General features: G+C 44.0%; 1 protein-coding gene across 1 annotated transcript in view; it reads right to left on the reverse strand.

Annotated features, from left to right (window-relative positions):
- enah (ENAH actin regulator) overlaps positions 1-17500 on the reverse strand; it is a 90769-nt gene that overhangs the window by 72087 nt on the left and 1182 nt on the right. The gene's annotated exons all lie outside the window — the stretch shown is intronic.

Genomic DNA, 17500 nt, shown 5'->3' on the forward strand with positions numbered 1-17500 from the left:
AATGAGGAAGAGTCAAAGAGTTCAAATGTTTAAAAAAAAAAATGAACAATGGGGAAATAAATAAATAAATAAATAAAAATCCTCAATTAAACGCTTCCTTGCCTGTGATTTCACAGAGTTTTTTGCCCCCCCACAGATAACAGATCTTGACCAGAGGATAGAGCTTGCACAACTGTGTAATTTAGCCTTCTGGGAACTTGAGGCAAACCGCAAAGCAACAACTCAGTGGTATTGATTCAAGCATTCAATTCTTCATCTGATGAAAAATAAAAACCCCCCCAAAATAAAAACAACTGGCGGCTACGATGGTCTAAGGGCGACAGCACACGCAGCTTAAAGCTCAAGACAAAATGTGTGTCTTGACGATATTTTTCCAATGTTTTTAATTAGCTTCTATCAGATGTTTCGGTTTGTTACCAAGATAGTGTTGCTACAATAATTCAAGAAAAAAGAAAAAAAAAGAAATAGAAACTGACACATGTGCTTGTGTATGCAGCCAAACCAGTTTGATTCTTCCAATAAAACAACATGACACTCAACCGCCGGTCTCAACAAAACAAATTCGTTCCAAACAAAACACTCAGCTCACCACCCAGGCATTTTTCTTCTCAATAAAAACAACCTCTAGGGGGGTCACGGTGGCTTAGTGGTTAGCACGTTCGCCTCACACCTCCAGGGTTGGGGTTCGATTCCCACCTCCGCCTTGTGTGTGTGGAGTTTGCATGTTCTCCCCGTGCCTTGGGGGTTTCCTCCGGGTACTCCGGTTTCCTCCCCCGGTCCAAAGACATGCATGGTAGGTTGATTGGCATCTCTGGAAAATTGTCTGTAGTGTGTGATTGCGTGAGTGAATGAATGAGAGTGTGTGTGTGTGCCCTGTGATGGGTTGGCACTCCGTCCAGGGTGTATCCTGCCTTGATGCCCGATGACGCCTGAGATAGGCACAGGCTCCCCGTGACCAGAGATAGCTCAGATAAGCGGTAGAAAATGAATGAAAAAGAAAAAAAAAAAAAAAAACCTCAAACATTAAAAGGACCCAAATGTCAGCCAGTAGATGCATTCGGACAAGATGGGCAAAAGGGGGCAATATTATGTACTGGTTTCAGTAATCAGAAGCTCTATCGGGACTAACAAAAGTTCAGAAGATTTATTAAAGGTGTTCTGAGGCAACGTTCAGCTGTTCTTTCATGCTCTAATTCGATGAGAGTAAAAATGACTCTAGATATTTAGACGAAACTCACACATTCATACAGAAAGGTCTAATGAAACCAGAAGAGAAGGCTGATGTAGCTTGGTTTGGGTGTACTGGGGGTTTGTACACTGGCACCACAGGATGTGCTCGCATGACTGGGTCCTTAAGCTGACGAGGCTTGAACCGGACCGGGGGAAAAACACCAGCCTGCCACTCTTCTGAGGCTCATCCGCCCACAGCACGGACACCATAATCCCTAAATCTTTTAACGTCATGTTGATAATGTCCAGGCAGACTACAAAAAAAGGCCCTACACAAAGACGAGGCCTCACAGTGGGAAACTAGGCGTAAACAAAATACGATTGCAAAGATGTTCTTTCAGTTAACAGTGATGTGAGGGCAGCGGAACAGAGCCGTGACCTGCGCTATTACTCTGTACACTAGGCTACACACACACACACACACACACACACACACACACACACATATATACGTGCCTCAAAACAACTTGCTGCAAGTCCGTGAACACTATGTATGTTTAAGTCATGTATGAAAACATCAGTTTTAGATTAAATTTCATGGCAACGTCGGTCTCAGCACTCAGGCGTCGGCATTAAAAAAAAAAAAAAAAAAAAAAAGTTACGTGAATTCAGCCAATGAATAAAGACCAAAACATTTGAAACATAAAACGTGTACTTTGTTATTCAAATCCCCGTTCTGTGTGGATTTAAATGAAGCCAGCATGTTTTACAGCACCGGTCGAGCAACGCTGCCATTCTCCTCCTGCAACGTGGCCAGTCGCGTCTCGTGAGGACGCCGGTCTCACGCCTAACAAGGCACAGATGGCAGTGAGAAGTGACGCAACCGTAAGTTAATAACGGGATAAACGCACCGACGCTGGAATGTTAATCATTCCTTCAAAAGGACAACAAGCTAGAGAACAAAACTGTGTTTTTATCAGAAAAAAACTTGAGATACGATTACACTGGAGCCAGGCTTTATTAAAACTAAAAAACAAAAACAAATGAATGTTCTCTGAACAAGAACTTCTGCACGTTCTTACACCTCCATTTCATCCTTCAAACTTCAGAGATACATCTGATTTCTGAGGTAATCAATTCCACATGGAGGTGAAACGGAGCTTTAGTACCAAACATGGCAATAAGAGTGTGATGAGTCATGCTCCCAGTTCAGCTGCCTTAACCCCACAGAGTTCCCCCTCTCCCTTTCCCTCCTTCTCTCTTTGTCATTTTCTCTCTCTCTCTCTCTCTCTCTCTCTCTCTCTCTCGTTCCCCCCCCCAACTCTCTCCCTCCTTGCCCCACACCCCCCTCTGTGTTTGAGTAACTTGGCACAACAGCTCTTGCTCTGTGCGTGATTGTGGATGTACTCATGTCTCCACATTCCTCTGCTGCCCCTCCTGAGGAGAGGCTCGGTTCACCACAGCGATGAATCCAACAAGCCTCTTTCCATATTAGAGCTCAGGGAAGGCTGCATTCTTTCACCCCCGTCAACCTCGGTGCAGAACATGGGAGGAGTTTTCCACACCACAAACATAAAAGGCACATACATGTACAGCTGAGGTCATATGTTTACATATGACTAACACTAATCATTTTCAAATAAGTCCATAACCATAAAAATTGCATGTGTGTGTTCCTGCAAAAATGTTCACTTTCCAGCATCTTCTGCATATTTGACTCCTTTCCAGCAGCAACTATATGATGTTGAGCTCCACCTTTTCCCACTCATGACAAACGTCGAGCTCATACTAAACCATTCCACACGGTCACTGATGCCCAAGAAGCAAAACGATACGTGATAAGCCAGGGGGTGTAAATGTTTGAACAGGATTGATCTAACACACACACACACACACACCCAACCCTGTGTAACAGTGGAGAATAGAAAGTAATGGACCAGAATGTGCTAGATGCTTCCTTCAACCTGGTTCACTAAAGATAAAATGCATCTTTGTTGATGACCACAGAAAGGCAAAGTGCCATCAGCTGAAGGACACACCAGAAATAATCCAGCTGATCATGCTTGTGTATTTAAAGTGCCAGTCAGTCGGCTCTGGATCCTAGTAGCCAGTCGAAGCCATGTGGCCTGAGCGACCTGGCTAAGTGCTGCGACATACTGCAGTGTTCCACAGAGAGAGGTAGACAACCCTAACTGCCCCGTTCTGGCATATACATCCAACTGGAGTGATGTGATCAGTGAACAGCCTGTGGACATTTACACTGGCATTGTGAAAGTATCTCCAATGATCACTCCAATGATTTCCGCTGGAGGAAGAACGTCACACGTAAGCATCACATCGGTCTTCTGCGGTGTTTGTTTTCAGACAGAAATCCTATCACGTAGACCCGCACAAACGTTTTCAATCATTTCCATCGCATGAGCCGTTAATGAAAGTTAGAAATGAACAGGAGGTGGGATCGGAAAGGAAGCAAAGAAAATCAACTGCTTTACTCTCTGCTGTTAAAGCATGGCCTTTATGTACTAATCTCACTACTGTTCAGTACCATGACATAACCGTATCATTATCATTACGCATTGTTGAAGCAAATGTTATGTCTGGGACACACAAAACTGCTTTTCCTTCAACACAACAAACTTTGAAGTTATACACATCTCAGACCACATCCACATTGAAGGAGGGCAGCGATAAGTTCAGGTATAAACATCAGATTATCTGGGACACACATTAATGCCAGGTGTAGAGCCTTTTTACACCTGGTCACTTCATGTGTTGTCTCTGATCCGATATCTATCTGATTTGTTAAAACTGTTCCATTTACATTAGGCCACATAAACGCGTCTCGACGAATCAGATATCGATCCGATCTTTCTACTCTCGCCAAAAATACTAATGTATATTTTACCTCATTTCAGTGGTAATTGAAATGGAACATGTTTTGGTGTTTATACTTAAATATACTTTTGTTTCTATATGTTTTACAAAGCTTTTGTTGGACGCTTTCGTCGCTCCAAAGAGCAATAAGTGTCGTCCATGTTTTTTGTTTCTGGTGCGATGCACGACTCGTGAGTCACCTGCGAGTGACGTACTTCCGTTTGTGAGGAGTATAGCGCTGAACAACCACATTCATTTACACCTGTCCAGTTTCATCTGAAACGTGTCCCAGACCACCTCCTGAAGTGGTTTGAACCATCGGATTTATATCCGTCTTGAAACCGTTTCGGAGGGCATTTAGACCTGGTCTTTTTACCATCGGATAGATATCTGATCACAGAAAACACATGAAGTGACCAGGTGTAAAAACCTCCTACTGTAAGTTAGTGAAAAATCTACAGGGAAACATTTGAGAGTCTGGAAGTTGGGGCACTAAAGGGCACTCTGCCCCTTGACATCATTCTGGTCCTGGGCAGCACAATTAAACCAGAGGAACAGGCAGTCCAAGCTGGTGGCAGTCGTGGCTACGACTCGCCTCATCTGTGTTTTGAAGAGAATTTTGTATGAGCGAGTGCTGTTCTGCATCAGATTTAAAAAATAAAAAGAAGAGCTTTCACCGGGGGTATTAACAAGAGACAAAGTGAGAGCTTACAGAAGAGAAAGCTGGTGGTAGGATGAAGCCAACAGGTCAAGTCAGGGTCTGGGAGGGTTAAGTGGTTTAGGGAAGAGTTGGGATTTGCATCAGCCCACTACAGCGGACTTCACTCTCCTGATCCCACCGTAATTTTCTGTGTGTATCAGTGTTGTTGTGCATCACAGTTCAGGAGCGTGACAGTAAGTTACAGTAGGGAAGTTATGCCTGGACCCAGCCAACACCAGCCAGCACTGACCTCGCATGAGTGGCACAGATGACAAATGGTGCATCCAAGGCAGAGACTAGGCAAGAAAGGTGGGCTACGTACAGTACTAGGCTAAAGGCTGGAGTTACATGACCACCACTACCTAGTCTGCTGCTTACTAATGTCTGCTCATTCGAAAAGAATATGGACAAGCTGAGAAACAGAACATCTAGTCAGTGTGAGATAAGAGAATGTTGTGCTCTTATTTTCTCGGACAAAGCACCAGACTCTGCTCTCATGCTAGACACACCAGCATCGTGGAAGACCAGATGAGGTTGCAACCGATGGTGTGTGAATGTGCAGGTGGTTAGAAAACACTGTTCTGCAGACACTGAACTTTTGATGGTGAAGTGCAGACCCTTATAGCTACCAAGGGAGTAGGTAGCACTGTGCAACCTCAGGAACATCTTCCACATGCATTATTCCACATTATTCCCACAAAACATTGTCGGACCTATCCCAATGAAAAACCTTGGATCAACTGTAAGGTGCAGGCCACGCTACATGCTCATGCCACTGCATTTGTCTCAGGTACACTGAGAAACACACATACATCCTACACGGACAAACCGAGAGATATTAGACTAAAGCGAAAGTGACGTGACATAAGGCTAAGTACGGTGACCCATACTCAGAATTCGTTCTCTGCATTTAACCCATCCAAAGTGCACACACACACACAGCAGTGAACACACACCCGGAGCAGTGGGCAGACATTTATGCTTACACACACACACACACACCCAGGGAGCAGTTGGGGGGTGCCCTTGGTTTGGTGCCTTGCTCAAGGGCACCTCAGTCGTGGTACTGCTGGCCCGAGACTCGAACCCACAACCTTAGGTGAGGAGTCAAACTCTCTAACCATCAGGTCACGACTTCGTGTCTTCACAACTATAGCTGGAGAGATATATCACCACTGCCCGACACATGTGGCAAGACCTGTGGCACATTACAGAGTACCGGCAGAGGAGTCAGGGGGTCATAACCGCCAATACCACACGATAACATTACTGGGCAGGCACTCAGAGTTTGCTCTTCAGAGCTAGCCATTATATCTAGCTCTGGTCAAGGCTTTAAGTCCACCACCATCCAAAGAAAAACACTGTGACCTGCCTGAATGCACATCACCCTGTCGCACTTAACCTAATTGTGATGACTCACATAAAAATGACCATCCCAGCCACCTTGGACCTGCAATAATTCACCTATCGACAGAACCGTTCAATGATACCATCAACGCTGGCATTCACACGGACCTCACACACATGTGAATGCTATTCATTGACTACAGCTCGGCATTCAACACAGTCACACGTCACAAGTTGTCTGACAAGCTCTTCACCATCGGACTGACACCCTGCCTCTGTAACTGGGTGCTGAACTTACTCCAGCATGTAATACTGACTGCAGAGCTCATCTCTGGAGCAGCCTACTCATCACTTCAGGACATCTAGAACACGAGGGCCATCAGGAGGGCCCACATCATCATCAAGGACGATACACACACACGATACAGCCGCGTCACACTTCCGCTGTGGGTTAAATGTTACAGGAGTGTGAAACCAAAGATAAGAAGACTCCTGAACAACACCTCCAACACCAATCCCCATCACCCCCACCGATGCCAACACACCACCTTACTGCCTAGTCTCAGCTTGTTTTGTTTTTTGTGTAAAGGTAGATATGCAAAGTAAGAATTTTAACATATGGTTTAACCCACTGCGCTGTCACTGTGTACCAGACAATAAACCTTTTAAATCTTTAAAAGAACTTGAGCTGGGGAGCTCAGGCTGTGGGAGGATTTTTTTTCCCTTACTGATGTATAAGAAATAGAAAGTGTGCGCAGCATTAAGGTCAAGTCTGTACATGTTCCAGTGATCCTCTTGGGCAAGGAGGCAGAGCCACAACGGAGGTGGTGAAGCAAAGACACTGGCGGAGGGTGGGGGGCAATCGAGGAGATCTTCTCTGCACCTTTAGACTTGCAGCGTGTTACAGATGCCCCTTTTCCACCGAGGCAGTTTGAGTGCAGGTTCGGAGCCTAATTTAGAACCAGTTCTTTCTTTTTCGACAGCCAAAGCACCGGCTCTGAACCAGGAAAAGTGGTTCTTAAGTAGCACCAAAACGTTGCTGGTCTAGACTTAAGAACCGCTTGTGTCAGGGGCTGTGGGCGGGGCTGTGGGCGGGGCTACTGTTAGCGCATTTGATAATGTACCTTAAGTATACTAATGTTTAATACACTTTTACTTTACTGCAATATGATACATTATCAGCACACATGATAGTAAGTAGCTACATGCTAAGGCTAACTTTTCTGTGTTAATAATAAAATAACGTTATGTACTTTCTCGATAACAACCTCCGTTTATACAGATTACATGGAGCTGCACGTACACGTTGGATTCGCTACGTTTGGGTGTTAATGTAGGTTCACAAAGCCATGAGCATTAACAGTAAAGCAACATCCACCATTGATGTGTTTGTGTTTGTCGCTGCTGTGCTAACGTTGCTGGGACACGTGACACGTATACAGTGACGTCAGATTCGGCTCTGTGATGCTCTCTAACCGGTGGAAAGGCAAACCGGTTCTTAGAAGGTTCGCCAGTGGAACCAACTTTGAACCAGCACCAGCACTAGCTCTGAACCAGCACTCGGTTCTTTTTGGTGGAAAAAGGGGTAAGAGAGCTCACTGACATCAGTCAGGTCCAGCAGCAGCCAGTTAATTGGGCAGATAGAACAGATCTCCATCACAGAAACTAGATGCTTAATCACAAGCTCAGACGTCCACAATGCAAACAGCACACAATTAACTCTGTATTTGTTTTACAGTCTATTCATTCCATGTAGATAGATTTGATTTTTGTCAGCTGTTACCGTGTGGTTTCAGAGAAGTGATGTTATTAAGGATTAAATGAACTCTCTGGTTAATTCAGTAGCAGTAAGGTGATTATCCACAGCAGTCTGACCTCACAGCTCAGATGGACCTCACAGCTCAGACAGACGGTAAATAAAAAAGGTTCTCTAGCTTCACTCTGATTCCAGTCATGGATTCTTTAAGACAGAGACTCAAGCAGAAGACCAAACCTGAGGGTATTGATCAACACACTGAGCAGTTCAGGGTCATTAAAAAGACAGAACGTGTTCTCTGTATATACAAGTGCGCCGTTACACCCGGGCTCTGCTCCAGCCATCGATGTAGGTCACTATAGTAAGTCCCCTAATCGTAAGGCTGTAATCTCCGCAGGGGCGTTTTAGAGGAATTAAACTCAGCACTGCTTTTTGCCTCCAGGAACATGCAGTATCCTGACCATCATCCCACAGGGTCTCGTTTACACATATACGCTTTAACTACAGGCTTCAGCATGACTTTTACAAACACTTCCACTGTATCTAATATTATAAAAAAAAAAAGAAATAAATAAAAGAATCAGTTCGGAGATGACTCTATGTAAGTATATTACACTTAGTCATGTTCCTGACTCGACTGGGTTTAACCACAACAGTGAAAGCTTACGAACGTATCATGCATTTATATTTACACAAAAATAAATAAATTAAAAAAGGCTATGATCAAAGACCAAGTCCCTGGAACCTGGAAAATATATCCAATGATAATTAGGTGGTATTGTGGTGGTACTGTATATGCCGCATAACGTAAAGTTACTTTTTAATGGAAAAGTGTTTGATTTATTTAAGCAGAAAATTCTAATTCTGATCGGAGGGGCGTGAGTTCGAATCCCAGGTCCATCAAGCCGCCACTGCTGGGCCCTTGAGCAAGGCCCTTAACCCTCAATTGCTCAGTTGTATAAATTTAAAATAAAATGTAAGTCACTGTGGATAAGGGTGTCTGCTAAATGCTGTAAATGTAATTACTGTCTAAAATAAACACTGATTTTATTATTATTATTATTATTATTATTCTTATTATTATTATTAGTAGTAGTAGTAGTAGTACAACCACAGCACATCTTTCACCAAGCGTTATTATTAATTAAGGGAACCTCTGAGCTGGGTGTAGAACTGGTCTTTTGTGAGGCTTTGCACCCTTTTGAGTATAAAGAAGAGACGGACAGACACACACAGAGAGAGAGAGAGAGAGAGAGAGAGAGAGAGAGAGAGAGAGAGAGAGAGACGGAGAGAGAGAGAGAGAGAGAGAGACAGAGACAGAGACAGAGACAGAGAGAGAGAGAGAGAGAGAGAGAGAGAGAGAGAGAGAGAGAGAGAGAGAGAGAGAGAGAGAGAGAGAGAGAGACGGAGAGATAGGCCGGGGGTTGTTAGCATGCTGGAGGCTCTGCAGTGAACAGGAGTGTTTAGTATGCCAGTATGCTATCGACTAACCACAGAGGTGAACACGACTTGCTGGAGAAGGAAAAGGCTTACAGAAACTGACACGCAAGTTACGATCAAATAAAGAGCAGCAGAAGAATTACATTAGTCTTTGGAATAAGTGCACAGAAACGTGCACTTTGTTTACATCATTATTATATTATTGTGATCTCGGTGGCACGAGTACAGCACCTGAAACCACTAAAATTATACTGCTCCACTATGGACAGAAGAGACGGTGGCAGTGTAAAACACCAGCGTACATCATACACACGTCCCCACTCCCCCCCCACACACACACACACACACACACCAAATCTTCAAACTAGCACTGCAGTGGTAACTACTGTGCTGAGTTCAGGTCCACAAGCATTTGGGCGATGAGATCTGAAGTGAAGCTCACACTAGTGATGATGTGCTCAGCTTGTGCTCTATAGACATATTTTAATCGTGTTGTGTACCTTTGGGTTCCCCTGAGTTCACCGACCTCCTCTTACTTCCCAAACCCATGCTGGTAGATGGACTGTGCTCACAAAACTGCCCCTAGGCCTGAATGATTGTGTGTGTGTGTGTGTGTGTGTGATCCATTCTGTTTCTCCCTGCACTTCCAGCACTGAACAAACTAAATAACTTAAAAAAAATAAATAAATAAAAAAAGTTGATGAAATAACGAGGGGCAAATAAACTACCCACCGAAGACGTGTTCTTTTGTCATACGTCTGTTCAGTGGTGTGGTTTAACACACACGATGGAAGAGGCATGTTAGATTGTGTCACTGTTCTCGCTCATGCTGAGATGAACAGAGGATTGATGCTCAGGAGTTTGTGTTTAATGACACTCACCTGTTTAATTACCCCTCCTCCCCTCACCCTCACCCTCCACCACACACACACCCCCTCGAGAGAACAAGTGGGTGTTTATGCTTGACATGACACAGACAGCTGAAATCTCACACGGCGTTTCACTGCTGCGTTTGTAACTTTACAGAGACAAAGGATATCATCAGTATGTGCTGATTATTCACTGATATTCATCATGATGATGATGATGATGATGATGATTTAACGTCAACCTTAAACGGTAAAAGTCTGCAATTTATCTGAATTCACTCAACAGGATGGACGAGAGAGAGAGAGAGAGAGAGAGAGAGAGAGAGAGAGAGCAGTTTGAAGAACAGTATAAATCCGGTACATTCAGATATAGACTGGTGATTAGTTACTAGATGACCGGTGCAGAACAAAAGCCCCAGTGCGAGACAGGACGGGGCAGCATGAGATTTATAGCACACTAACGGACACATGCTTCCAGAGAAGGGCCACAAAGACCCGCTTAACCAAATAATGGTAACATAAGCCAGAGTGAATAAAGACTTTGGTGGTGTGTGTGTGTGTGTGTGTGTTGGGGCAGTGAACGCAGGGCAGCTGTTCTTCACAGATGGGATCCCAGGGACCACCTGTTCCAGACTCGCACTGGAAAGAGATCCAGCAGGATGAGCCAAAGGCAGCAGAAACGAAGGGGGTGGAGACTGAGGCAGGAAGGAGAGAAGGAAAAGGGGGAAAGTGAGAGAAAGGCTAAAGGAACTGAAAGGGCCGAGGCTCTGTAGGTCTCTGTAGAAGATGGAGTAGAAGTTTCAGCTTCTACTTCAGAACGTTTTTTTATTTAGTTTTGTATACAGCTGAAAAAAACACTTCTCCTCCGCTTGTCTTTTGTTACAGTCCTTTTTAAACAGTTACTGTATTGTGACAGAATGTCAGAGACTGTACACTATCACCATTAGTAGTAGAAACGGAGTAGAACGTCAGCCTGTATATAAAAAACAAAAGTTTGTTGCAACACTACTAAAGCTAAAGAGAAGTAGGAGAGCAAACTGTGAGTGATCTGCGGCTCTCTAAGGCGTCTAAACACAAGCAGATTCTGCAGCAGAAAAGAGGCACATGATGGGGTCTCGCTGTGGAAAAGTGGCCAGAGAAATTTCCAGAAAGCCCGTTCCAGACATTCCGACAGGGAGACGGTCTTCTAAACTGCCTCACAGAGTCACTGTACACTGAAGGTAGTAAGCAGACTGGACAGAGGGAAAGATTATTTCTCTACACGATCAGGATGTGAACGGTTCACCTAAATGAGCTACAGGTTCTGGTCGCACAAAAAAAATAACAACAAACGCTAATGTAGTGAAACGGACCAGACGAGACAAAAGCCACGTTTCCACAGCAGGAGCCTTTTAGATCACAGGCAGCGTGGCATGACGGGCAATAGTTTCCATCTCCCTTTTGTTTTACTGATGGAGATACAGAGTGCGTACATGCGTTCAGTAGCACAAACAATCGTGTGGCAAAAACAATACAGAAAACAAACGTTCTTTCAGCTCTCATCGAAACGTGCCACATAAGATCACGTGAAGGCTTCTTTTTTTAGAAAAGAAAATAAATAATGCAGCCCAACTGGCAGGTCAACATGTTTCTCATGTTTAATAATAGCTTTAAGTTTAATCATAAACTTCACAACGCAGGACGTTTACACTATCTCTTGCTTTAGAAATCCTGATCTTGATGAAGTGGTAAACAAGACACACTCCAGAGAGTCAGATTACAGTGAGAACATTCACTCACTCATTCATTCATCTTCTACCGCTTATCTGAACTACCTCGGGTCACGGGGGGAGCCTGTGCCTATCTCAGGCGTCATCGGGCATCAAGGCAGGATACACCCTGGACGGAGTGCCAACCCATCACAGGGCACACACACACACACTCTCATTCACTCACACAATCACACACTACGGACAATTTTCCAGAGATGCCAATCAACCTACCATGCATGTCTTTGGACCAGGGGAGGAAACCGGAGTACCCGGAGGAAACCCCTGAGGCACGGGGAGAACATGCAAACTCCACACACACAAGGTGGAGGTGGGAATCGAACCCCGACCCTGGAGGTGTGAGGTGAACGTGCTAACCACTAAGACACCGTGCCCCGCCAGTGAGAACATCATCTCCCTAAATGAATGAACTGGTTCCTCAACCATGCTCTGCCTCTTATCTGAATATTTGCTTGATATTTGTCAAAAAGGTCTAATATTTGCCCTTATTTTGTGTCTCCTTGGTTAAATCTCCCCTTTTTTTTTTTTTGAGTACTGCATTGCGCTGGCCAAATCTCCACAGTCGTCAAAATCGTCCAGCACTTTGTCCAGCACTTGGACTTGAGTGAGCGGAGTCACACACCAGCTCTCATATCCTCAGCTGCTTTTATTCCACACTGGTTTTGGAAAGCGCAGTGTTTTGAGCATCTGTGCTGGTATCTACTGTTTCCACACACAGGCTGTTGTAGGAGCTCCATGTCTCTCAGTCAGGAGACGCTGAACGATGCCCTGTGTGGCCCTCAATTAGACAAGAGATTATCATCTAAAGCACTTTGTGCTCCACAACTAACACAAACTCGCTGCTTCCCTGAATTTTAACCCGAAGCCAGAGTCGGATTGTTGCATCGACTTCTTTTTTGGAATTAGTAACACGTCTATTGCAGAAGATATCACTTTGTGTTGCCTTGGCAACCTTACCACGAGACCGAAAAGGCCGTCGGCCTCCGTGTGGCTTCGTCCTTCCACCGCCGTGGATTTGAACGGCTGAATCGAACTCTTTACAGATTCTCGTCTCCCTGCAAAATCGCTTAAATGCAATCGTGTGCGATCATATACAAAGCTCTGGATCTGCACACGGAGGCATAATGATCCATATCCTCCTTCATACAGCGCAAAAGCAACCCCACGCACTGCCCTTCAGCTCCCTAGCAACGTGCAGCCGAGCACTAAAACACATCCCCACACAGTGACAGCAGCGGAAAAGGAGATTGTGGCGGCTCTCAGGCGCAAGAGAAGCTCTGCACATTCAGAGCGGAGGCTGTAGGAGGACAGAAACGGCATTAATCCGCCACTTTCACATCGGCTCGCTGCACTATATCCCGGGTGTTGTTGGTGATGGAGCTCTCCAACACCATTAACAATGCAGATACATTTTAAACGCACGGCCAGAAGACACTTCCTGTACCCCGTGTTGTGAGAAACACAATCTCTCATTAGGAGATCGTTTCTTTAAAAGCTGCTCAAAGCGTGAAGCGATTTGAACCATCAAGCACACGGAGCAGCAGCAGCTCACCAGCATCAGAGAGGAGCAGAAATACTCAACCTGCTCCTGATTGGCTAAGCTTCAGTCCTTCAGGATTGTTCAATGTTTATTCCATGTTTGTGATGAACAGCTCTACAGAGTGAAAGAGAAGTGATGAACTGATGAATCAGGGCTGGTGGATGTGTTCAAGCTGAATCAGCAGGAGCTTGCAGTTGCAGAGCGGTTTGTGTTACAGGGCTGAGATCGCTGACCTTGGGCTTGTAAATAAGCAGGTCCAGGTGAGTGACCAGGCTGGACAAATAAACCCCCCACTAGCATGCTGCTCGAAGCGGTAGCTAACGTGACGTGATGATACAAAGAGCTAGTTTACTATTTAAGAGCGTTGACACGGACAAAGGGAAACGAGCAGAAACACAGAATGTCTTCTGACAGTGTTTCTAACGTAGCACGCTGTTCTTACCTCCTCGACAAAGCATCACTAAGACGTTACTGACGGTTTCAGTTACATCGCACATGAACATTATTATTATTTTAGCGCTCACGTTATGTTTAACGCTGCACGTTGAGGAAAGTCAACAATAACAGCTTTTTTTTCCTGTTCCTCTGCTTGTGGAAGCGACGCATCCTCCAAACCACAACAACAGGCCAGACATGAAAACGGCTGGTCCTGACAGTCCTGACTACTGATCTGTTCATCCCCACAGGCTCATCAGCACTTTCTCTTAATCCAGCAAAGTGCAACACACCAGACAGATTAACCCACATTTATTTACATCTAAATAAACCACTCTGTAGATTCACATCAGCTGCACTTCCCTCTGAGCCATGGCTCTTCTGCTCAGAAACAATAGATGATGGTCTGAAAGTGGAATTAACACCACCAGGGAAGTGATGTGTACCCGAGTACACAGTGGCACCATGTCACACATGGGAACCATTTGCTTCTCCTACATGAGGGCTTTGTTCATCATAACACATCATCATCATATACATACATAGAAAAAAAAGCAATGTCAATGTGGAAAAAGCAATGTCATCAGAAAGAGAGAGAGAGAGAGAGAGAGAGAGAGAGAGAGAGACCGATGGATGGATAATAGACAGATAGGAGTTTTTAGAGTGAGAGAGAGAGAGAGAGAGAGAGAGAGAGAGAGAGAGGTACAAATAGACAGATGGATAGACAGACAAACAGAGAGAGATACAGTCCAATGGATGGATGGATAGATAGATAAAGTGTTTAGTGTGACATACATATATATGAGAGAGAGCGAGAGAGAGAGAGACTGATGGATGGATGGATGGATAATACAGACAGACAGACAGGAGTTTTTAGAGTGAGAGAGACAGATGGATAGACAGACAAACAGAGAGAGATACAGTCCGATGGATGGATAGATAGATAAAGTATTTAGAGAGAGAGAGAGAGAGAGAGAAAGAGAGAGAGAGAGAGAGAGAGAGAGACACCGATGAATGGATAATACAGACAGACAGATGTTTTTAGAGTCCGAGAGAGAGATACAAATAGACAGATGGATAGACAAACAAACAGAGAGAGATACAGTCCAACAGATGGATGGATGGATAGATAAAGTATTTAGAGAGAGAGAGAGAGAGATTTATCGGAGGATTCCAGAGGCTCAGAAAGTCAGACTTGGATAGCATGGACTGGATAGTCAGTGAAGTGACTACAACGAAAGTATAACCATGGTGTAAAGTAATCGCTCGTTTTTCTCGCATGCGTTCCACTCCTCCTTAGACAAAGAGGTGTCTCCCTCACCATGACGTTTATAAACAAGCTTCATGCCGGATGAATGTGTTTAGTCATCACTCTCTCTGTGGTCACTGAACGATACGTTATACAAGAAAAGGACTTTTAACGTGTCCCGTTCAGGTCTTTACTCGTTTACACATCACTTCCTCAGTGATGAAGTGTGAAGGGGTTTTGTGTTAAACAAATAAAAGGTAAAAATCATAAACTGATTGGGAAGTTTGACTCGAGCGAGACCGGTCTGAGTTATTCAGAGGAACAGAACGACGTACGAGATCGTGAGGAAAACCGCAAGCAGACTAAAGAGCCACTGAAAGTTTTGATTCGAAAACCCGTCTTTTTCCCCCCGGGACGAATCACATTAGACAGATTTATCATCATACACTGACTGTGATGAAATCATGGCTGTGCTGCTGAAGTGTGTGTGAAGAATATAGATGTTCTGCTTCAGTAAAAGACCAGAGCAATCTGAAAGAACACATTTCGACTAAAACGTCATTTTGTGGGGAAATCACATAAAAAGAAGTCAGAGCTAAATGGAAACTATGGCGCAAGAAAGTCCATTATTTAGCACATCGGAGATGGTGGAAACCTTTTGTTTGGTGATCGGCTTTTCGTGACTCTCTGCTGTTTTCTTGGGATCGAACAGCAGTTTACGAGTCGTCTCATGTACAAGCCTCACAAATCATTCGGTGTTCGTCTGCCTCTCGTGTATAGTGGATTGTGTGTGTAGGTGGAAGGGTGGGGTTGTCATAGAATAGTGTCCATTACTGAGAGAAGAGAGAAAAAAAATGTAAAAACGTCAGAGGAATAAATGAGTTGGAACACGGGCAAAAAACAAAATCTTGTTTCTCAGTGAAATCTAATTGTGGTCAGAACACAGAGGCAAGGCTGCAATCACCACTCCAGCCCTGCTGAGAAAGCAGAATCCAACATTTTGCATATTTAGAAAGCAGGGAAAACCTCAGACACAGGAGGACTCAAAGCACAACAATCAAGCCTCACGGTCTGAAGCCGAACAAGAAGACATGAATCTGCAAAGGCCATGGTCAATTTATTTTTGGCCAGCAGCAGTCAGTAATAAAGTGAAAGAACAGGAACGTGTGTGTCTCAATACCAGACAAGAACTACACAGAAAAGAGCCTTGGGCTAAAATAATAAAAAAAAAAAAAAAAGACAGAGGAAAAAAAAAGCACATTAGATGAGTTATTATTAGAAAAAAAAGATCAGTACATAGTAGAACGAGGTAAAAAGGTCTTTGTTATTCCATCTGCTCGCCTCATCCCAAAATCCTCTCACAAAGCCGTGTGAATGAGAAAGCCACAAAATTGAATGACAACATATTACTTTCATATAATAGAGTTTTCTTCCATCATTAACACACACCGATGGGGCTGTAACTGGGACAATAAAAACACCTTCGGACTACAAGTCCTAAACTACCGTTTGTTTCCTCCAACAATCAACATGACGGCGTGATCAGAGAAGTCGTTGTCTTTGACTTCCTGTTTAAAGCGAATACCAGTCGCATATTTTTACATATTACTGATCTGAGTAAACAAACAATAATTCTCCTGTGAGGAAATCTATAGAGAACTAATTAGAACTAGTTCATGTTAAACTGGTCAGACTGCATTCTGTGCACGTGAAACATTTCTTTATCATCTGTTCAGCCGAAGGCGTCTTATATACTGCGATGTGGCCCTCTTTTGTTTTTCTTTTAAATCCCTTAATCATAATTTCTATTGTCGAAGATACTCAAAGAAGTGCAAGGAGGCTGAGGTACATTTCTATACGAGCAGCACTTTTAAAACCTCATCCTGAAATGTTACACTTAACTAATAATAAGACTGTCTGCTAATAATATTTCATGAGCAAAAACAAAGCCCCAGCACCGAAACAGACTGGTCATATGTTGCTAGCTGTAACTTTTGCGTGTGTGTGATGCAGGTTGAAGCTGTAGCTAAGAGCTTCTGAGACCCACCAGCACCTCACACCGTCCCACCATCATCTCAGTGAAGATTCAGGAGCCAAAACACAACACTGTGGAGTTCTCACTTGTCTTATGGACTAACCAGGGATTTCTCCTCCCTAAGGATTTATTATACTCTCTGGAAAATTTAGTAAAAAAAAAAAAAAGTCAAGCAGTTATCTAGTTATCTGTCCTTGTGTCTGAATCAACTCACAGAACAAATATTCAGGACAAATTTTCCCATTAAAGTCTGAGAATATAAATAACAGGTCTGGTGTTAGAAAAACACCACTGGACATACTGCATGCCCAGAACA

Source organism: Tachysurus vachellii, chromosome 3 (genome assembly GCF_030014155.1).
Source record: "Tachysurus vachellii isolate PV-2020 chromosome 3, HZAU_Pvac_v1, whole genome shotgun sequence".
NCBI lineage: Eukaryota > Metazoa > Chordata > Actinopteri > Siluriformes > Bagridae > Tachysurus > Tachysurus vachellii.